Below are 24,002 nucleotides of genomic sequence, written 5' to 3'. Positions count from 1 at the left end.
ACATTTCAATGATCAGCAAGTTTTCATGCTCTTAAGAGACTGGCCTGGGTGCACAGGTTTTGTTAATGAATTTGGCAGGAGGAGAGCTGCATTCCTAGGTTAAGTCTGAGAACAAAACGGACCTGTTTCCCTGAGTAATGAATTGCTGAGAAATTATTCAAAATGTGACTTAGAAAGCCTCTAGCCTGTGAGCTCAATTCCCTGAGCCATGAATTAGATAAAGGCTTTTTTTTTTCATGAGCCCACAGAGGGAGACCTCTGAGGATTTATGTGGGTGAGGAGAGAATGTCTGTGCCCTGCCACTGCCTCCTCCAGGGGCCCACGCCAATGCAGAGGCCCAGGGACATTCCATGCCAATGCCACGGCCGAGGGGAGCCGCAGCAGGGATGGACTGGGCAGTGCACTCTGCTGTTTGCCTGTAGCTCAGAGCTGCGGAGAACACTGGAGCCCAGCAGGCGCTGAGCCTGTCCTGCCCTGGGAGCTAGAGTAGCTCAGAGGTAAGGCCTCCTCCTAACCCTTCACCGTCCTGAAGACACTGCACGTCCCCTTTCTCCCACATTAAGTCAAGCGAGAAGCCCTGAGCCTCTGGTGCCACTAGGACTTGGGGATCCATACGGAGCACTGTTTGAAGACACTTTTACACCGAGGTCAGAGCCCCCCCCTCCCCCAGCACCAACAGAACTCTAAGAATGAGACGGCCAAGAAGGTAGCAGGCACGACAGTCCTTTAACCAAGCTGTCCTGAGGATAAGTCCATTCACAGGCACAGGGAACTTTGCAGTGCAGCGACCTTCCCCTCCTCCTCAGTGCTCTCTGCTACAAGAGACACAGCTCGTTTTATTATGAACAATCAGAGTGTCTTGACTTCGATTACCTACGGGGGTCCATGCCTGCTACGGGCCATGAACGTGTCAGATTGACTGTGCCTTGTGCTCACTGCCTACCTGGCTGTGTGTGCCCTTGGACTGTCCCCTTGGAGTCCTGTCCTGGCTCCCTCCAACCACTTGGGCAGGAGGACAGCCTGGGTGTGACATCTGTCAGTACAATGATGGCCAAGACAGTCTGGCAACACCAACCTTGTTTGGTTCCCCAAATGTCCCCCCCGAAAGACTGTCTCGCAGTCTCATGTGACCAGTGGCCACGAGAACACACAGGCCTTTCTCTATAAAACCAAGCTACCTGGTATGGGAATAAGCAAACAGCAAACGAGTAAGAAAAACACAACTGGCAAAAGTGTCCTGTACTGTTGTATCAGACAACGCCAGTATAACACCCGGAAAAGAGCAAAATCCTCTTCCTGCCTGGTGCCCGTGAGGAGGTGTCATTATGAAGAGGGCAAACATCTCCATCTCTTAAATTCTAACATCTGTCTTGCCAAAACACAAGAAAACACAGGCTTAAGAGTGCAAGTTGCTTCCCAAGAGCTATGAGGGCAGATGGATACCAACAGGCGTTATCCTGGCGAATGAATCCTGGAGGTGTGGCCCAGAAGCTGAGAGACTCAGGGGTTAGAACCCTGCAGAAAACAGACTAGCATTTGAATTGTCAGCTGTGGTGGCTAACCTTACCGCTCTAGTTTTATGTCTGGTCACCTGGTGGCATGTTAAGTATGTGTGTATGTCATCCCTCCTTTCAGTATTGCAGAAGGGGCTTCCTGAGAGAAAGGAATCAGAGGAACTTACAAACCATTTCAGGACTGCCTGATATTTGCCTGCCTGCCTGCCTACCTGCCTGCCAGCCTGCCATGTAGGCAAAACACCAATACACATAAAATAAAGATGGGTTTGTATTCTCTCTCTCTCCTCCTTTCTTTCTTTCAAGTTTGCTTCATTTTAAAATTCAACAAGCTGCTTAACCTGAAGCATAAACAAATATACCACAACCATCACCACCATCCACATGTCCCCCAGAGTCCATTTCATCCCCACTGCTTGGCTGCCAGCCTTCAGGCTCTCTCTTAGGCGATGTAGATTTCTTTTCCCTGAACAAGAGAAATCCACAGCTTGTTGCCCTTGCGGATCACAAAGATGTAGGAGAGGAGGGTGGCAAAGCCATTGCCGTTGGCATCCTTCATGTGGACCACATTGAATGAGACCAGGTGGTGCTCCAGGTTGGTGATGACCTGGACACACCCCAGATTTGTGCCTCTGGTCACAACCATGTTGAACTTGATGGCATTGGTGATATTGCCAGTGTCCAGCAAGGCGAGCATGGTGCCCTTGACCTTGGTGAGTGGGTCAGGGTAGTGGTCAGTGTCCACGTCATGCATCATGATGTTCGGGATGCCCCTGGTACCCACAAAGACCATCCTCACAATGCACAGTTTGTTCTTGGCCTCACGGATGTGATGCGGTGCGTGGTGGAGTGACCCCTGGTGTCGTAGACCAAGCAGATGTTCTTGCTATTCTTGTTGATAGCGATGGCATTAGCTCGGTAGGCCACATCAGTTCAGACCTTGCCATCGACCTCGATGAGGCTCTGGTTGGAGATCTTCATCTTGTCTTTCGTCACCGCATACTTGAGTCTGTTCCTGAGGAAGACACCAAGCAGCAGGCACCGGCGCAGATGGCATCCTCCTTAGGACCAGCCATGGCGGAGCGGCAAGCATGAGCTCACAGGCGGAGTGTATCATTCTCCTTCTTCCTTTTCGTTCCAAGGCTCTCCTTCCCTCACACCTCATGCCTTTCACTAGAAAACTCACGCACATGCTTCTCCACCATTGCTATCTCAGGCAGCAATGGGTTAGCAGCTCTACAAACTTCCGTAGAACCTGGGATTCGTCTGGCATCGACATGCTCTAGCACAAAGCCACGGCCTAGCCTTTATTTAATGCACAATTGTTGCCCTGTTTCTTTCTTTGTGCTGCCCCCTCCCCTATTACCCTTTGGTATGAATTTTTTCTTTTAACGATAAGCCATTTTTTTTGAGGTGTGGAGAGTTCTCTTGGCTCTCACCTGCTCTTCAGGGGTGAGAACTCTTGCCATTGATGCCAAGTGGAGTCTTAGTCAGCAACGTGAAACAGATACAGCCACCTCTTACGCACATACTGTCTGCTGCCTTGCTGCCTACTGTCACTACTTCCTGTGCCAGGAATGCTTGGCCACTGGCTGTTGCTGGGTCAAGGCTGAATGTGGTGCTCACTGTGGGGTGACCGGCCACCTGTCCCTTCTTGGCCTGCCTATGTTCAGGCCATGTCCTGGTCTCCTCTCTTTTAATGGCTCACACAGATGCCTAAATGAGAGCTGGAAGCCAGGAGACACCAGCCTTTGTGCCGACAACCTCACCACCTTTCCCATAGAGACAGTCCCGGAGATGTGACCTCCCAAGTTAGTACTGGTTGTGCTCTTTTCCCTGATTTCCCAACCTTTCAAATCCAGCCTTTGTCTAGAGCAAAGAAGTTAACACCCATTGTGTTCTATATGGTATCTCTCTTCCCAGCCCATCCACTTTCAGGTTGAAACATCAAGAAAGTTTTAGTAGAAAGGAAAAAAAAGAGAAGTGTGTGTGTGTGTGTGTGTGTGTGTGTGTGTGTGTGTGTGTGTGTGTGTATGTGTGTGTGTGTGTGTTTCTTGCTGTCCTAGGGTAACCCATTATTTGTCCTTGCTCTTGACTGGCCATGGCAGGTATCTCTTCTCTTTTCTTCGTAAGAATGTTATTTTATGGTGAACAGACTTCCTCTTTTTCTGTTACTTATTTATATATTATTACCTCTCTCTCTCTTTCTCTCTGTGTGTGTGTGTGTGTGTGTGTGTGTGCATGTACTCACACTTTGTGGTAGGAATGGTAATATTAAAAGCAAGGAGGCAAGGAAGTTAAGGACACAAGGGACTTGGGTTCAATTCTCAGCACCCCTTGGCAGTTCACAACTATCTGTATCTCCAGTTCCACAGGGATCAGACACCCTTTTCTGACCTCTGTTGGCACCAGGCACACATGAAATGTACATACATGCATGCAGGCAGGCAGTCACCCATCCATAAAAAATGAAAATAAGTCCTTAGGGTTTTTGGGAAACTGTTCTACTTACCACATATAGAAACTATGCCACCAAGGAGAAGAGCAGAACTTTGGAAAGCATCAGAACAGACTTTAGGTGACATCATCACCCTAGTCATTTCAAAAACATCCCATCCCATGGGCTGTCAGTCCAAGAACAAATACAATATGTTCTTACTAAGTGAGCTTGAGCTAAAGTCCTCTCCTCATAAATCAAAAAATTCCTAATAAATGCATGCATTATCATTAGGATAATAAAGACTTGTCCCAGGACAAAATGAAATTGTGGGGGAGACAAGTATGGGTTGTTAATATGCTAAAATGACACTTACAGTAAGCAGTACATAATACAATCATGACAATCAACAGACTTGGTTTTTCAAAGTATTTATTCACTCAGAGGGAGTGTGACATTTAAAAATAAAAGACTTCTTATACTGTAGAGCCTAGATAGTTATGACATGGAAACAACAGTTTTCAAATCTGCTGACTAAAGCTGCTAGAAATCACTGTGTGATCAAGCCTCTTGAAGGAAAGCCAACTGTTTACCAAACATCAAGAACTGAAATGGAATGAATTGAATGACAAATCTCTTTGCCTTCCTAGTTTGGTAGAAAATGCAGAGGATGAGCTAGAGCTAATTGCCAGATGAGCGCATCATATCACGATCCATGATTTCTTTTAGGAAGGGGCTCAGTTACAGGCATCACCCTTTGGCAGCACCCAAGAGACAGAGTAAAAGAGTCAGTGGCTTAAGTAGGACAGGAGCTTCTGTCTGTCTTCAGAGAGGGCTGGTGATGTGGGAAGTCCTGTGATTATGTCAATAAAGCACTGTTGAGCCAATAGGAATCTAGATAGGTGGGACTAGGAGTCCAGGAGGACTCTAGGAAGGAGAAACACAGGGAGTCAAGATGTAACGCCATGGGGTAGGAAGCCTGGAACTATTCTCCGATAAGAGACATACTTAGATTAACAATTATGGGGTAATTACTTAAGTCAGAGCTAGCCAGTAAGAAACAAGCAAGGCCAACAGCTTCATAATTAATATAGCCTCCTGTGTGTTTATTTGGGACTGATGCGGCTCTAGAACCAGGTGGGTGGGAAGGCTTCTCTCAAGGAAAAGGTTTCTCTTTACAAAATGGTTGTCAGAAGCAGGATTGAATTTCCACACAAAACAACAAAAGCTTTAAAGGAATTTTAGAAACAGAAGAACAGAGAGAAGCACAGAATTTTGGTAGCAGCATTTTTCTCAGGTGGGCTCTGTTTTGCTAGGGACAAGCCGAGATTCACGCGGCTCGTTTACGGGAGTCTTCCTGACTCTGCATTAAAAAAAAAACCAGCAAGGTTCTTTCAAGAGACTCTGCTAACAATTGAAAGGTGTGTACGTACAGCTGGAAGTGGCAGTGACCACATCTCTGAGCCGGCAGCTTTTGCTGGATGTCAGACTGAGACAGTGAGCTGGAATCACGCTTACACCCGCCATCTTGAAAAACTGCAGTTTAAACTGCCGCGGTTTTAACAGATAAGACACGTGGCCAGAAAAACATAAAGATTTACAGTAAAGTCAGACTTGGATAAAGAAAAATCTCTAAATGTTTACAGTGTGTTTAAAAATATATGTAAGATTGAGAAAGAAAATAGAGAAGCTGGCTGTGGTGGCACACGCCGGTAGGAATTGCTTCAGAGGCAGAGGCAGGCAGATTTCCAAAGAGAAACCCTGTCTCAGAGAAAAAGAAATAAAAGTGAAAAAATAAAGTAATAATAGATAAATAAATAAGCCACGTAAAGATGGAAAATACACAGAGTCTGGATACTGTATGCTATTGTGTTTTTCAGTTTTTTGATTGCTCAGGAAGGAACAGCTGCTAAAGTACACTTGATTATAAATGCTGCTAAATTAATTCCTTCTATCTTTTGAAAATGCCTTGACTTCAAAATTTAAGTATAAGGATATGTTACTCGGAAAAGGAGTTTTAGTTTATGTTTCCACAGAAAATGAAAAGCTGAGGATTCCTTCCAGGCTTCTGTGGTTTGACGAACCAAGACCCCCGGAAGCAGTGGACCAGGTGTTTCAACAACTGAAACAGCTAAGATGATGCAGCTTTACAGACCCTGAAAATAAGGACTTATACAGGTTTCTGAGTTTTGTCATGATCCCCATGGTATGAACAGCGCCCCCTTCCAGCATGAAGCAGTTTGGAATGAGCGGCGTCCTAATTCCCATCTTGTTTATAAATCTTTGTTTTCATTTAAATGGGGTTGTTTATAATTGGCTAATGATCACAGCCAATCTCTTTTAATGGTAAAAAGGGGAATTATGGTATGGGTATTGTTTTTCATTTATTGATATAAATTCAAGGTCAATTTTGTGATGTGTATATTTCTCCTCTTGATTAAGTATTGTGCTTATACTGATTTTTTACAACGTAATGCATACTTGAATACAGATTATAGATAGTTACTTATAATAGTCAGAATTTATAGTTAGGTAAGTTAGGTTTTCTAGATATACAGAAATATATTTAAGATAGATAAACAGTCTTCAAACCTCTCAAAGACCTTCAGAAAATGGCATTTAAAATGGTTTAGGGTTTTTCTTGACAATGAGAAATGTCTGCTCCTGGCAGCACCAATTACATCTGAGAGGAAGATGGGCATCAAAGAAACTTGTTATGGAGTTTGCTTTCAACATGGCAAGATTAGCCATTTGGGCAAGAAACTGCTCTTGCCTGTATGGCTTGAATGTTGTTGTATAATCTGGACATGCAGGACCCACAGAAAAGTGACTGCTGAACTCAGTCTTACAGGGTTCCTGCTTCATGAAAGAGTCTACGAGACTTTCTGCAGGACAAAGAAAAATGACTGGCAGACTGCCAATGCAGATGGACAGTTTGAAATTTCCTGCTTTGCTGAGAAATCTTCTGGACACATTGTGGCCTATGGGCTGAAGATGGATGCCCCAACGTTACAGAGAAACTTCGGGTGACTGTCCAGGCAGTAAGATGTCTCTGTCAGTCCTAGTGTTTATATATTATCCTTCTGTGGTCTTTGATGGAGTTGAAGACAGATAGTTATAATTATAGTTTTCCTTAGTTATGATAAGAGATAAGCTACATATAGGACTTTGGACTCACAAGAATGAGATAGATTGTTGGGGACTGCTAGAACCTTGAACAAAATGGAGTCTGTCAACCGTTTCTTGGCCTTCTGCCTATGTGACTGCGAGCACACATGCCCTTGAGACAAAGGAAAAGGCTAACCATAAAAGTTAAATTTACACAGGGCAGCCCACCCGCCTAGCCAGGGGGAAGTACCCTTACAGAGTAATTGTCTTTGTTAACAAGATTAAAGTGTTCCATTGAATACTTCCTACCCCTCCTTAATTCCTGCACCTGACTTACGCTGACAAGCATTTGTGGAATGCAACTAATGACTGATGGAAAATTACAGCTTTGTCTTTACCGTATTTGGTGTATATTTGAATTGAGACTTGATTGACATGCTTGTACCACCCCCTGAGGTCCTTCCTCTATAAGTTCCAGCGCACCCCAAAAAATAAAGGCTCTTGATCAGCAAAAGTTGTCTTGAGCCTGCTTCCCTTAACCTCTTGAAGTTCACTTTCCAGATCGGATCTACTCGTGAAGGCCCACTAAATTAGTAGCGACCCTCATCACCTCACCCCCGCGGGTCGGGGGTCCCTTCCCGGGGGTCGCAATAGATGATATTTCTTGCTAAATGTTGATAGACAAAATATTGTAACTATGTTCTTACTTGATAACTGTTCTTTTATATATAATTTGACTATGTTAAAGTTAAGACCTTTCTTTTTGTTTAGACAGAAAAGAGGAGATGTGGGAAGTTCTGTGATTATGTCAATAAAGCACTGTTGAGCCAATAGGAATCTAGATAGGTGGGACTAGGAGTCCAGGAGGACTCTGGGAAGGAGAAACACAAGGGAGTCGAGATGTAACGCCATGGGGTAGGAAGCCCGGAAACTTCTCCGGTAAGAGACATACTTAGATTAACAATTATGGGGTAATTACTTAAGTCAGAGCTAGCCAGTAAGAAACAAGCAAGGCCAACAGCTTAATACAGTGTCTTGTGTGTTATTTGGGAACTACAACGCGGCAGAGCCCAGGCAACTGGCGGGTGATAAACCAAAGCGGCTAGCAAGGAAAAGCCACCCTTTACAGGCTGGGTCTCTCCTAGCCCTCCACTCCACCATCCCTGTGGCTTTGCTTGAACTCCAGTTATCACTGCTTCTCTCCAGGCAACTAGATGACATGTATCAGTCAAGAGAGCAGCCCTCTCTGTTCAGCCTTCCCCCAAAATCACATGGAGCCCCATGACCTAAGCTTAGTCAGTGAGGTCACCCTAACTATTTCATGGGTCAAAAATACTCTTTCAATGATGGTAGCCTGCCCAGCTAAAGATCAGAAATCATACCACGAAGAAAAAGTAAAGGATGAATGTTTGGGGCCAACTAGCAATCAGTGGGTATCAGGACCTGGCGCAACAGACAGGGACAGCAATGAAGGATCCTGAAATTTTCAAAACTGAAAGTATCATTGCTTTCTAAACTAGATGCATCTTGCTAGAACCTGTTCAACTGTAGTTGATAATGACTACTTGATCTCTTGTATTCTCTGAAAATGATTGTGTTCCAACTTTCTCTGCTTGCCTTTCATAAAAAAAGTTCCCCAAAGAATACACTCTCTAGATGTTTCTATTACCCATTGCTTTATAATCATTATGTCAGCTAGGCTGTTTATATAGTTGCTAATAACGGGTGCAAATCAGGATTTTAATGATAAAAATGAAATATGAATATAGCATTTTCCTCTTTGTATGCAAGTGCGTTTTCTGATAAATGTAAACAAAACAATCATAACTCTTAGACTAGAGAATGGAATTTTGTATTAAGCACTTGGATGACGGTAAGAAAACCAGCTCGTTATGGAGGAGGGTGACAAGCACAAAGCTCTTTCTTATAACTACTCCATATCTATCAGTGATCACCTCCATTCCCACCTCCTTGCTGCCTTCCAAGGCACTTACAGCAGGAGCATGCTCTCAAATCAAGGGAACTACTGATGGGCTTTAGTACATCACTCTGTGATAATGTTGCTCGTTGGTAAGCAGTTAAATTGCTCTTAGGGATAAAAAGGATTAGAATCCTGAGGTTTAGGGGCCATCAGAAAGGTGGACAGATTGCAAGAGTTAGCTATCGGCCAACAGTTTAATGATGAATATGTCCCTGTGTGTTTGTTTGGGGCTGAAAGCAGCAGTGGGACCCGGCTGGACAAGAAAACCCAGCAACATGATCTCTCCTTCTTGTTCCCTGAAAGAAGACTGCAGGTCTGCCTTTGAAGAAGTGTTCAGGGGACTCTGGATCAGAGATGATAGGCCTAGGTAAGCTAAATAAAAACGCAATCTTGAGTGCTAAAGAAAATGCACTTGAAGCTTGAAAGGGTCCATCAGATACCCAGACAAAAAGAACCTATCTCAGTATCCATCATTTTAAAGTGTCCAGTGTGAGGAGATTAAGAAAAGATCCTAACACATTTTGAATGCTGTTTCTAGAAATTTAAGAACAACACACCCAAACTAAGAAGTTTAGGAGAATGAGAGTAGAGAACTTGCCTAGTATGTGAGAGGTTCTGGGTTCCATCCATGACACCTTAAAGAATAAACTGACAACAAACGAAAAAACATTTAAACCCCTTGTATTTTTCTGTTTCTGTAGAAAACACCATGTCACAAGCCTTACTAGAGGAAGTTAAGGCAGGAACTGAAGCAGAACCACAGAGAAACACTGCTTACTGACTTGTTTTCTATGGCTTTTTCAGTTTTCTTTTCTTGTGTGTGTGTGTGTGTGTGTGTGTGTGTGTGTGTGTGATCTTCCCATATGCATATGTATACACACACGCACACATGCACGAGCGCGCACGCGCACACACACACACACACACACACACACACGAAATCTACAGTCAGGTGGTAGAGGATGACGCTGCCCACAGTGGGCTAGACCCTTCCACATCAACCATTAACTAACAAAACGCTGCACAGGCTTGCCCACAGGCCAAACTGATGGAGTCATTTCTTTCAGTTAAGATTGGCTCTTCCCAGATGACTCTAGCTAATGTCAAGTTGGTAAAAACACTAGCCAGAACACTCTATACCCGTCAACTTGATACACAAACACATCATAATTTAACCATAATATTTCCTTTCTTATTTATCCCCAAGGTCTCATGTCAAGATCACAATATAAAGCACAGTATAACTTTACAAGTCCCACAATTGCTCATAAGTTCAACATTTTGAAAGTTCAGGGCCACTTTAAACAGCCAAAGTCTCTTAAGTGTGCACTCCTGTAAAATCAAAAATGTTCAAAAGGGAAGAAATAGGCTACCATTATAATTGTATTGAAGCAAAATCAAAGTTCAGCAGTGTCAAAAGCTCGGTGTGCAGTTTCTAAGGCTCACATCTTCTAGGCTCCAGAGGTCAGCTTTGCCATCCCCAAGAAGCACAGTTTTTCACAGGCACAGGCTGGCTCACTACATGCCTGCCTCTGTCCATGGCAGACGTCCCATTCTGCCATGAAGATCTCACCTTCACCCCGGCCTCTAAGGCCTCCTTTTTAGGCACTCTAACCCAGCTACATGGGGCCAGGCCTCAATTGCTGTCCACAATAGTTTCAATCCTACGTTTCCGTTGCGAGTGGACAGCATCTTTACCAATGGCCTCTCCGAGGGCCAAGGCTCACTTGGTTCCTGTGACTTCAATACCTGGGCTCTTATGCCACCAACACTAGTCTTACTCTTACATATTAACAAGTTCAGCTTCCAGCACAAGGTGCCTTCTGGACCACAGCTTCAGTTTTCTGATTTCAAGCAAATAATGCCCAGAAGATTTTACCTAAATGATGCTGGTTTCTTCTCAATCACCACCGATTTTTTTTTTTTTGGCTCCAGCTGACCAGCATCAATTGCCCCACTAAGGCAAAGATTTCACCTTAATGATGTTGGTCTCTTGTTAACCACAGCTGACTCTTCAGTCTTAGCTGACTAGAAACTAAAGATGCTTAATTCAAATATATCACATAAATGGCTCTCCTCTGAAACACCGTAAGCTGATTCCATCGTCTGCACCCGTCTCAACATTGCTGCCTTCCGACTGCCCACACAGCAGCAGCTCATCTGTCTCCACCTCCAAAGTTGAATGCTTTCACAACCTGCCCCCAAAATAAAATAGCCAGGTGTGTCACAGCAATAGCCTACGCACTAGTGCCGATTTCTGTCCTCGCTTTCTTTTTATTGTAGGAGTAAAGCATTCTGACCAAAATCAACTTGGGAAGGACAGGATTGATTTAGCGTATTTGTCCCAATCATACTTCATTGGGCAGAAAAGTCAGGACAGGAGCTCAAGGCAAGAACCTGAAGGCAGGAACTGAGGCAGAGGCCATGGAGGGACACAGCAGACTGGCCTGCTTTCCATGGCTTTCCCTGCTTGCCTTTGTATGCTGCCCAGGGCCGCCTGCCCAGGGATGGCACCATTCATGATGGGCTTGGTCCTTCTAGATCAATCATTAATCAAGAAATTGCTCCCCATAAGCTTTCTGGCACTCCAATCTGATGCAAGCATTGTCTCAATTAAGGTACCCTCTTATCAGATGATCCTAGCTTGTGTCAGGTTGGCAACAAATAAAACAAAACAAAAAACTTCATAAAACTAGACAGCACATGGTTCAACGGTACACTCTGAGAAAGTGGTTTTTAGTCATCATGATCCTTCCAGAGAACTAACCAGGGCTCTGTAGGTGGAGTTTTCCTGTCCTGACTGCCTGTTCCCAAATAACTGACTAGGAGACTTCATATAAATTACCAACACTTGGCCAGTAGCTCAGGCTTGTTACTAGTTAGCTCTTACACTGAAATTAACTCAGATTTCCTATCTATGCTTTGCCACATGGTTCATGGCTCAATACCACATTTTCTTCATGTCCTGTTTCATCAGCGGCTGTCTGGCATCTCCAGACCCCGCCCTCTTTCCTCCCAGCATTCTCCTAGTCTGACTCTCCTGCTTAACTTTATTCTGTTCAGTTACTGGACAGTCAGCTTCTTTATTAAAACAATCAGTCATAGGAATATTCCACAGCAGAGTTCCTTGAGAAAAAGCATAAACTTCTCAAGAGGATGCCAGTGACTGAGGGTCTCACCTGGACCCTGGTTCCTAAAGGTCTTGCCATATCACAGAAAATGCCTGTGGCCTGTGAGCCCTTCTGGAATAGCATCCAAACCAAAGCTTTCCTTCTGTGACCTTGGACAAGTAATCGACCTCCATAAGATAGGAATGATAATAAAATTTACCTAACAAATTGCTTAAACCTGTCCCTGGTACACTGTTCTCACAAAGTGTTTAAACACCAGGCAGTGGTGGCACACATCTTTGATTCCAACACTCAGGAGGCAGAGGCAGGTAGATTTTTGTATGTTCGAGGCCAGCCTGGTCTACAGAGTGAGTTCCAGGACAGCCAGGGCTACACAGAGAAACCCTGTCTCAAAAGAATGAAAAAAAATACTATTACTTATTATTATTATTGGTATTATCATTCAGGTCACAGCTGACTAGGAAATACTTTGTTTCCATGAGATGTGTGTGGTGTAATGTTGTCATTCCTACCCCAAAAACACTTTTCATCCTTTTCTAGCCTATACAAAGGCACTAAACGTCACAGATCAAGGTGGCTCTCGGCTTTTTAGTGATGTTTTGTGCCTCCCCTTTTAAGGCGGCAGATATGAAGAATCAAGAAATGTGTTGAAATTCCATGTAAGGTGTAAGAAAATTTCCGTGCCACATTTTGCTTTCTAAGTTTTTATAATTGCATTTACCCCCTGTGTAAAATGTAAAGAGCCAGAATTTAGGGATGTAATGGGACATTCTCACAGACAGAAGGAAGGAAAAGGGTAAAGGAGACAGTGTGTTGACGTCCAACGGGCTCCGGGAGACTATCTGTAGAAACAGCATCAGACCGCCAGGAGAACTGACATAATTATTTTCCAATGTTAGATGGTCGGGTATCACCGAGGGAACGCTCCATCTGATTAAAAATAATTACAGCTGGCATTAAATCCAATTGGAAACGCCCTGCACAATTTATCTTTTACTTCACGCTGCTGCCATATGCCTGACATTGCAGAGCAGGAGCCTTCCCTCCCTCTCTAATAAATAGTACTTGGTAAATATTTGGAGACAGGAGCTCTGGATCGCTGAACAATACTGGCAGGGAGCGTGTGCAAATGAGCCTGTTTACCATGTTCCTGATGGAGGTTCTCTTTGAGGTGCAGGACCCAGAAGCAGTCCAGAAGCTGTAAATTTTCTTCCACCAAAGTCTTGTTCATAATTAGCAGTCCTGGGAGGAGAGCCCGGCTGGACTGTTAACCGCAAGTGGCGCTTTCCAAAGAGCACACATATATTGGAGTGAGACATTTTGCTGTCTGTCTGGTGCTGTGTAAGCTGACAAATTGCTGTGTTTATGAAGATGGCTTCTCTCTGAACACTTGACTCAAGAATGAAGCCACACCTAGGGCGACATTATTTGGAGATTAAGTCTTTACGAAAGTGCCCGAATTAAAGTGAGACTCTACTCCATTAATGAATGGAGTCCCTATGAAAGAGGGAATTGGGACAGAGAGGTGGGCAGTGTGAGGAACTACCACCCTGGAGAAAGGCAGACCCTATACCCACAGAACACACCAGTCACATTGTGGGGAGTTTCATGATAATGTCCCCTATAGGCTCATATTTAAACACTGGGCCCCCACTTAGTGGTGCTGTTTGGATGAGGGTTAGGCGGTGTGGCCTTGTTGGGGAAAATGTGTCACTGGTCATGGGCTCTGAGGTTTCTAAGACTCATGCCATTCCTAGTGCCCAGGCTCTCTACTTCTTTCTTCTATCTCAGAACGTAAGCTCTGGGCTACGGCTCCAGCTCCTGTCATGCTATCCTGACACTGTGTGCTCTAACACTCTGGTTAAGCAATGAGCTCAGATAAACAGATAAACGCTTTTTTTCCTTAAGTTTCCTTGATCATGTTGTTTTATCACAGCAATAGAAAAGTAGCTGACACACATGTCAATACCTTACAGTCAGTCTTCCAGCCTCTAGCATTCTGAGACAGTAAACTCATATTGGGAAAGCCACCAGACTGGAGCACCTTGTGACCACAGCCTTGGAAAGTCAATGTAGAAAGGAATAATAGCCAGTGTTCTTCAGGGGTTTCTACATGGGGAGGTTCCAGTCACTGATGAGAGAAGGAAGTCTCATAGGAAGGTCTGTCCCTTTTTCGGCTCAGGTGAGGAGATGGGGCCAGCTTGTGACACTCAGCCATTGAGTCTTTTTTTTTTTTTTTTTGGTTTTACAAGACAGGGTTTCTCTGTATTGTTTTGGAGGCTGTGGGTCCAGCCCGGCCTCGAACTCACAGAGATCCGCCTGCCCCTGCCTCCCGAGTGCTGGGATTAAAGGCTTGCACCACCAACGCCCGGCTCGGTCATTGATTCTGATGGACAACCTTGCCCTCACTGGGCCAGCTGACCTCAGAGCCTCTCTTTTCTCCACTCCTGCTTCGTTTAGCAGAATATTCACATCATGCTAGCTTCACTGGGGGAGACCATCCACTCTCTAGAAAGGCTCCATTCAGGGAAACTGTAAGAAGTCCTAGTGCGGACTCTTCTCAAGCAGGGTCTCCATCCAACATCTGGGAGAACGAAGTCAGTAGTTTGATATCTGTCTTCTTGGTCCCTAGTAAGAATGATCCTTTGGCTAGAATCCTAGGAGGCCAAATAACCACCCTAGGGTTTATTTAAATGGTAGATTGTGAAGGCCCTGGACTCTTCTAGAACTAAGGATATGGGCTATGAAGCTCATCTTACTTGCTTATTCATGTGTGGCCATCCTCCTCAGAACTGGAAAAGATTAAAAGTAGTAATCACAGCTGGCTACGGTGCTTATAACCCCAGGATGTGGCAAGAATATCAAGAATTCAATGCTAACCCCAGCCACATAAAGCAACAAAACCGGTAACCACAACATTTAGTTATATCAAGATAGACTCCTCTGTTTGTGCCATTTGTGGACATCTGGTATGTTGCCAAGATGAAGAAAATTGCATGATTAGTGATTCTTCTATTTTAGCTGATAACATTCCTGGGAGGAAAAATTTTTTTTCCAAATCCAAATCATTTCCAATGGACTTTTTCAGAGGGACACCCAACCCATCAGCCATGGGGATCTCATGGGGGACACCACCTATTTCTTAAGAGTGCAGGGCTAAACCTGGGCAGTTACTAAAGGCAAGCCTGGGAGCTTGAGGGTACCACTTCATCCCCTTGCCAATGGGTCTTGTTAAAGTCCTATGTCCACTATGAGCATGTCTTGCTAAACATTTGCTGAGTACAATTAACAAAGTGAAGGAGTTTTCTACTCGCTTCTAGGGTTTTGGTATGGAGAATGGATTGTATGGAAAAACAATGTCAGTTGTTGTTAGAAACAAAGAACAAGATGTAGAAATACAAAAGAAAAATGTAAGGTCGGGAAGCAATGTCACTGTTATCTCTGCACCCAAAGATGCTCGAGCCCATTTTCCTTGTTCTGACACTGTGGAGCAGAGCCAGCCAGGCAGTCAGAAAGAAGGAGGAGGGTGAAGAAGAGAGATTCAAAGATACCTATCAGTTGTTTTGAGACACAGAGGGGGGAAAAGGTAGAGGAAATGGTTCGTCTGTGTGTATTTTCTCCTGATTAAACAAGCACAGATAAATACCAGGGCTTTTCTAAATAGTCACCAATTTTTATAGCTAAATATTAGACTTAATGGTATTTTAAAATTGCATTTATATTGAATACAGGTTCTGTGTTCTTTATCCTCTACCAAATAAGGCAATACTTTACAGAGAAAATTTTGAATTTTATAATTTATGCACCCAGCAGAAACGGGTTTAACACCTTTAAAAAAAAACATGATTTAAAAACAGCAGTTTCTTCATTTTTCACTAGAAGGGGAAGAAAAAGTTCTTTATGTTAGGTTAGCAAAAAAGAAAAAAAAAAGAAAGAAAAGAAAAGAAAGGCCTCCACAGAAGGTCTGCTGCCCGTGCTACAGTTAAAGGGTCCACAGGTCAGCTTCAGCATGTCAGGGGCATCACCAGCGTTCCCCATGGTGGACTAAGAGAGGAGCAGGACCACAGTCCAGAGAAACCCATGGCATATTGGAAGATATGATGTGGGCTGTAGGGTAAAGGTGGTCGCTTCTGAAGAGCCATCACTGAGTGTGATTGTCAACTTTCCCAAAACTTGAATTACCTAAAACACGAATGGCTGTGTGCATCTGTGAGGGGATTTTTCTTAACCAAATTATTTAAAGTGAGAAGACCACTTTTAATCCAGATCTTTGCTAGTCCAGGGGCATCCGGTAAGACTTGGGACTCATACAGCCCACAGCATATAGGAACTTTGTCTACTACACAATCCGTGTTTTACTAGACGATGTTTCCATCTGAGTACTGAGCTGCCCTTGCCTTATGTTTCCTATATCAAGTTTAAACTTTTTAAACATGTATTTATTGTGTATGCAGGCAGGCAGGCATGGCATGAATAGAGAGGTCAGAGGTCAGCTTACAGGAGTCACTTCTTACTTCCCACTATGTGGGTACCTCCATGCTTATCATATACCTGCTGATTCATCACGCCGTATTGATTTTGAAGTGCCACGGATAAGAAGGGAACACGCCAGTCTTGTTGCCATGGGAACCTCCACAACACTATCAACCTAGCAGATTGGCTTAGCATCCTCCCTGCATACTCCCATAAAGGCCAGCTCTACCTTCTACCTGGGAACTGGTAGGGAAATGGAATGGTCTCTTCTGCTGCTGTGAAGAGACACCCTGGCCACAGCAACTCTTATAATGGAAAACGTGTAATTGAGATGGTGGCTTACAGTTTGAGAGATTCAGTCTATTATAATCTTGGTGGGGAGCAAGGCAGCATGCAGGCAGACGTGATGCTGGAGAAGTCTACATCTTGATCCAAAGGCAACAGGAAGTGAACTGAGACACGGGTGGTATCCTGAGCATAGGAAACCTCAAAGCCCGCCCCCACAGTGACACACTTCCTCCAACAAGCCCAACACACTCCAACAAAGCCACACCTCCTATAAGTGCCACTCCCTGTGAGCTTCATGGGGGTCAATTACATTTAAAGTCCAGTCTCTAAAAAATTAGGGGTTCCAGAGTCTGGGACACAGCCTTCCTTAAGGACAGTTCGCTGCCATGCTTTCAGGGTTAGCAGTATTCACTAACTGTAAGGGTTAAAGTGAAAGCAAAGAAATTAAAAAGAATGCCTGGAATGCAAAAGGCTTGACCTCGGTCTGGACACAATGAACCTTCTGTATCCTGGTTCTCCAAAGCATTTGCAACTACCTTGCCAAACACTTCCCAGCAGGCACTCCTCCTCTGGATGATGACAAGAGTCTCTTTCTTGTGTCTTCAAGTCTTAAGAGAGGGTTGGGAAAGGATTGCTGATTTCTTCACTCTCCTGTTACTCATTCATCTGATTAAATTACACAGAATTTAATAGCTACTGTTTCTTATCTTTTCAATATTAATGTCTAATCTCCTCCCAGGAGATTGTAAGTTTCTGAGGACACTGACCATACCACAAAATTTTTATTTCCCTTGCAGTGCCAAGCATACAATGATGTTGTAGTTAAAGAATAGATAAAAGCTAAGGGTTTTGTTGTTGTTGTTGCTGTTTTCTGTCCTGCTATCCTTTTATCTAGTTAGTCAAGTTTTTACATGTCTGTGTTGTACGTGATCCTAGGAACTGAACCCAAGGACCTTGAACATGCTAGATAGGCAAGGTATTTACTCTGAGCAACAGCCCAGCATTCTGTTTAGTGGAGAAAGAGACCTGTAACATCTACATATTCAATTTTTAGAATCTAGTTCAATGCCATTCCTACCATGATCTCACTGCACATATGTCAGCTCTCTTTTCTGCAGTCCTCAGAGTATTTTAGTCTTCTCTTTATGTAGCTCATCTTTAGATATGGAGTCGGTGTGAAGTGACCAAGGGTACAGGTCCTGAAGCCAGACGTCTCGGCCTCCAAAATCTGACTGTGTTCCTTCCTAGATGTGTGGCTCTGAGCAGGCCTCCTCATTTGGAAAACCGGTGCATCAAGTGCTTATCTCACACAGGAATTGTATGGATTTATACACAGCAAACAGCTGGGGTTGGGCAGACATATAGGATGTCTCCGGTGTGAGTATTTGCTAACCTGATTGATGTTGCCTGAGTATTCATTGATGGATGTGCTTGATCACAACGGCAAGTGACAAGACTTGGAGTAAGTGGGATGAAAAGATATACACTAACTAAAGTAAAAACTTAAAACAAAATCACTAATAAAGCTAAGTTGATAACATGCCCTTTGATGGTCTATTTCAATAATCACACATTTCTGTAGTATGCTTCCAAGGTGTATGTCCAAGACCTGAAGAATTTAATCTTCTTTAAATAGTATATACTGGAAATATGCACGTTTTACTAACCAAAGAGGGATGTGGATGTGTGTATATATATATATATGTGTGTGTGTGTGTGTGTGTGTGTATGTATATATGTATATGAATGTATATATATGTATATGAATGTATATATGTATATTATATATATGTGCGTGTGTATGGATATATATGTGTCTGTGATATATATGAATATATATGTATATCCACAAAAAGATTACACCATAGCATTTTAAATAAGCTCAGTTCCAGGACATCTAACAGATGACAAACCCTAGAGGCCCAAGTCAATGAAATTTTCCAGCGTTATGACTATTGTCTGGACACACCAAACGTAAATAACCTAGACTCTTCCAGGAGCTGAGTTAGCTATGGTCTATCTTCTTCAGGGGATGGCTGGAATGTGGCATGGCTAGATTTGTCCCTGCTGGAACAAACTCAGAGGAAGAGGTTTATCGGCAGGAGGTTGACTGGGCTCATGCTGAGGAATAGGCCAGTCAGGAGACAGAGCAGCAGTGATGCCATAACGCCAGGTGCTGCAACATCAGGGGAGGGCTCTGAGCCATGGTGCAGCCTCCACCGGCTCCACTGACCAACCTGAGAAAGAAGGGGGCAGGGCAGTGGGCAAGGCAGTCCCCTCAGCTGTTGGCAACGCCTAGCGGCCGCTCAACTAGGAGTCTTCAGTAGCCCCAGCTGGGAGTCTTCAGTAGCCCGTGCTGCAGAGGCCAGGGAAGGAGTATCTAATTCCTGAATACAGGTTCTAGGTGACAACCGTCAGCATTTGCTGTTATACCATACACAAGAGTCAGCCCTGTCCACCATTCAGGTAAACCAAGCAGGTAACACAGACCCTGGCAGTGGATTCTAATTTCACAGGTCCCTTAATCCTGACTACCGGGGTTCTCATGTGGAGATTAGAGCTACTATATAAGAAATGGCCAGATTCGTGCAGGTGGTGGTGGCTCACGCTTTTAATCTCAGCTCTCCGGAGGCCGAGGCAGGCAGATCTCTGTGGGTTCAAGGCCAGCCTGGTTTGCAGATCAAGTTCTAGGACAGTCCAGGCCACACAGAGAAACCCTGTCTCGGAAAATAAAAAACAAACAAAAACAAAAGAAAAGAAAAAAGAAATTGCTAGTAGGAGAAAAGAATCGTGTGGAGCAATGCCACCTTGAATATCCACAGACAGCCCTTCCCCAGGGCTGTTACTTTAAGAAACTGATCCCCAACCCTTGTAAATTTTCCCCACTGAAGGCCAAAAGAATAGCTCACCCATCCCTTGCCTATTGAATTTATCTTGAATTTCTATGGGCAAGTAGTGGGAGGGGTAATCTGATATAATTATACAGACAATGAACTCATAGGGTTTTCTTCCTTGCCATCAGATCTATACTGGAAATGAGAAAATGAGACGCCTGCAATCCTTTGTTCATCTGACCCCGGAGGTGTCATAATTTCTGTATGTTTGTTTGGAACTTGATTGAAGCCCTTGAGTAAGCGATGCATATTAATTGATCAATGCATTTAGGTGAACAATAACTTTGAGCCCTTCTATTGATTTTTTTTTCCTGAGCAAGACATTGAAGTGAGTAAGGCCTGCATTATTTATCACCTGCTAACCAGCCAGGTCCGTGTGTGAGCCCTGCTCCGTGTGTGAGCCCTGCTCCGTGTGTGAGCCCTCCTCCAGGAATAGAGTGGACCGGTTTGAGGAGAGGTCAGGTTTCTCTGCCACATCTGGTTCTTCACTCCAAGTCTTCCAAAGTGTCACAGAGGGAGCACCACAGTGTGTCTTCCATCTTGCCAGGTGAGCAGGAAAACGTTATCAGGAAGATAGTCCACTGGCAACCTCTGAAAGAAGGGCAGCAAACTCCAATGAAGCCACGTGTCTTTTTACCAATTGTATACCAGTCATTGTTCCCCCGAGGTTAATTATTATCAGTGATGTTAATTAAGGAGTCTCTTGAAGTATTTTTCTTGGAAAATGTGGACCCGTGTGGGCTTTGTACTGCTGGATTTGAGCTCTCTGCTGTGATGGTCCTGTTTCACAGCATCCTATTAGTGCCGTGTGCTGAGACAGTGAAGACCAAGGCCTGCTTTCCAGTGACATCAGCCGTGTTCAGCCTGGCATTTAACTATCAGCGGAGCTAGAATTATTCTTTCTCATTTCAGGCCTCCAACTTGGAATGAATAAGGCAAATGAGTCAGTTGTACCTATTCTCTAGCAATTAGCAGGTAATTGGGGCTTTTAATCAGAAACTGACTTGAAAGACTTTGGCCTGACTAGGTGCTGTTGGTATGGGGGAAAATAAGATTAAACTCCTAGTTCATTTCACTCCTATATTCTCACCCTAAACCCAGATCAAACACAAATTGAGCTCGCCAATGAATGCTTGTATAATGAGTTCAGTACTTGTGAACATGTTTTACAGGAAAAAATATTAATAGAGTTAGAAGTCATTATTATACCAAACACTGAAGTCAATAATGTTCGTATCCTGGGTGTGGCAGCACATGGCTAGAATCCTGAGCACTAGAGAGGCTGAGGCAGGAAAGAGAGTTCAAAGTTAACCTAAGCGACATGATGAGACCAAAAGAGGGTACTTCTAGGAGTAATATAGGTGTGAACACAAGCAATTCCAATGACCATGTTTTACCACTACAGACTATAAATCAAGCAAGTAGTTCCTTCAGCTTCCTACCTAAAAACCAGATACCCACCTAACGTCATGATATGTGTGTATATATATATATATATATATATATATATATATATATATATATTGAAGATGCAACAGACAAGCAGGGTTTATGGTTTGCATACAGTATAATCAACATTATCCTTTTTAGCAAAAGTCAGTAATTAATCGTGGCTACCCACTAGAATCACGGGGGAATGTTTTCAGAAACAAAGCGATTCCTGGACAAGGTTTGCTGTGGTTCAAATGTGATCTATGTAGGCCCCCAAGGGTGAGTGCATCAGGAGCCTGGTCCTCAGAGTGATGAGGGTAGACAGCAGTGGGACCTCTAAAGGCAGAGCTCAATGCAAAGTAACTAGGTGATCAGGCAGCAATGCTGCTGGATTACTGTAGCTCGCATTGGATCCCAGTTAGTCCCCACAGGAAGAATTGATCTAAAAATAAGATAGCCATTGCCTCTTCTCTGACTGCCTGTCCTGACAACCGATCAGTCTCACAGGTGTCCTTGCTATTGTCCTACTATCCACCCATGAGTCCCCATTCCCAGAGGCGATGGCTGTGCCTTGCCCTCGAGCATCCTCAACGCAGAGCCAAATAAGTCCTTATACTTTTAGCATTACCCAAATGTGGGCAACCTATGGGGCCCTGAGCCGTGGATCAGTGTCTATCCCTGGAATATAAACAGTCATCGTGTGCCTATAGCACAAAGAGGGATGCTCTCTCAGCCTGGACTCTTAGGGGAGTGCCTGGATCCTACCCAGAGTGAAATGACAGACTCTAGATATCCCCTATGTGGAAGGATTTGGCAATAGGGTGGGAGGGTGGGGGCGAAGGGGAGTGCGGGAGGAGGGGAGGGAGAGGGAACTGGGATTGACATGTAAAACAAGCTATTTAAAATTAAAATAAAAAATGATTTTAAAAAAATGTTCAGGTTTCACTTTTGTTGCTGTGCTATGACACCCCAACCAAAAACACAGCTTAGGGGAGGAAAGGGTTTATTTAGTTTGCAGTTCCAGGTCACAGTCAGTCAGTCCCGTAGTCAAGAGCATAAAGAAACAAATACATCCATGGCTCCTGTTTACTGTGTCGCTTATGCTCAGCAAGCTTCGTCACCCCTACAGTCCTAGACCACCTTCCCTGGGAAATGGTACCACCTGCAATGGGTCTTGCAAACAGCAGAACAGTTCCTCCTAGACATATATACAGACCAGCCCAACCTGGGCAATTCCTCAGTTAAGCCTCTTAAGTTCTCAGTTAAATCCAGGTTTGGGCAAATTTACACTGAAAACCATCACACTTGGGACACTTCGATTAGTTAAATCTGAGTATATGGTCATTGGACCATTGCTTGAATTTTTAAAACAAGTTGGATTAAGTCAGCGTGTCAAGAAGTGCTAATATAAGCAAATACATTTTTATTTAACTTTAGCTGATGAATACAGAATGTGGGAAATATAGGTGTGAACTCACATTGGGTGTAGTATGAGAGGGAAGAAAGCATTCTTGGGCCATCTGAGTCTGGCTCTGTAATTGCTTCTCCATTGAGAAATGGGTGACTTTCTTGTAAGCAGAGAAAGCTAGTGAAGAGTGGCCTCTGCCTCATATCAGTCCTCCTAATCCTAAACAGCATCATTCCTGTACTTTCAGATGGCAGAATGGGAAAACGTTGAGAGAGAATGAATCAGAGGTTGAACTTGGCATTCGACACATTTCCCATTGCCTCCTAGTACAATGCCAAGGCAGGAGATTAGTCAGTCGACTGGGGTATTTGGTTGGTTCATTTGTGATCCCTTTCAAGGCCTTGCCATCTGGCCCACTCTGAAGTTGGTTGCATCTCTTGCCAGGCAGACCACAAGCTGTCTATGGGAGGTCAGATCACATTCCTTTTCCTGGTTTTAACTACCTATGAGTGATACCCTCTCAGTCACTATTTCTGTGGCTTTGATAAAATACCCTGACAAAAGCAATTCAAGGGGGAAAGCCTTTATCTGGAATCACACTCCCAGGGTTCATTCCACCATAGTGATGAAGTATAAAAATTTACTATCTATTATAAGGCATATCGTAGGCATTTTCAAAAGCATCAATACCCAAGACCCATCTTAGATCAACCTAATCAGTCAGAATCAGTACTTTCTAACTCTCTAGTGATTTTAATATGGAGGTGGTACACACTAGATCAAATCCTGCCTGCCACTACCACTACACAACACAAGTTAATTCCGCAGCAACTTCTTAGAACAAAACAACCGATTTACTGCATTATGTGGATGGCGAATTCAAGCAGGATTTACCTGGGCTCTTCTTCTGCTCCACACCATCCGAGTCACTTGGTGAAATTAAGATAGCAGAGGGTCCAAAGAGGCTCCACTGATGCTAGGAAGGCTGGGCCCTGCAACAGTACCAGACAGTACTGGCCTCTCAGTGTATAGCAACCCAGACAAACATGTGGGGTACCAGCAGGGTAGATACCATCAGCTGGACGTGTATCAGTGATGTAGTCTTTGCCCACCCCATGACTTCTCAGCAAGCAGTTTATATGCCCACTGAAACTGACCTATACCTGTATCCAGGCCCAAATCTGATGACTTAAGATATTAGAGGTCATCTTCTACACCTCACTTTAGCCAAAAGGCAGAGATGCTACCTGAAGTCTTCTTTAGTCTGGTACATGCAACTTCCCTCCTGTCTTGCCTAGGGTTTCTGTTGCTGCAATGAAACACCTTGACCAAAAAGC

General features: G+C 44.0%; 1 pseudogene; it reads right to left on the bottom strand.

Moving 5' to 3' along the window:
• Positions 1 to 1,917: 1,917 nt before the first annotated feature.
• LOC101837751 lies at positions 1,918 to 2,719 on the bottom strand (annotated as a pseudogene).
• Positions 2,720 to 24,002: the final 21,283 nt, after the last annotated feature.

Source organism: Mesocricetus auratus, unplaced genomic scaffold (genome assembly GCF_017639785.1).
Source record: "Mesocricetus auratus isolate SY011 unplaced genomic scaffold, BCM_Maur_2.0 Super-Scaffold_100048, whole genome shotgun sequence".
Taxonomy (NCBI): Eukaryota; Metazoa; Chordata; class Mammalia; order Rodentia; family Cricetidae; genus Mesocricetus; species Mesocricetus auratus.
This window is presented reverse-complemented; position numbering and strand designations above follow the sequence as displayed.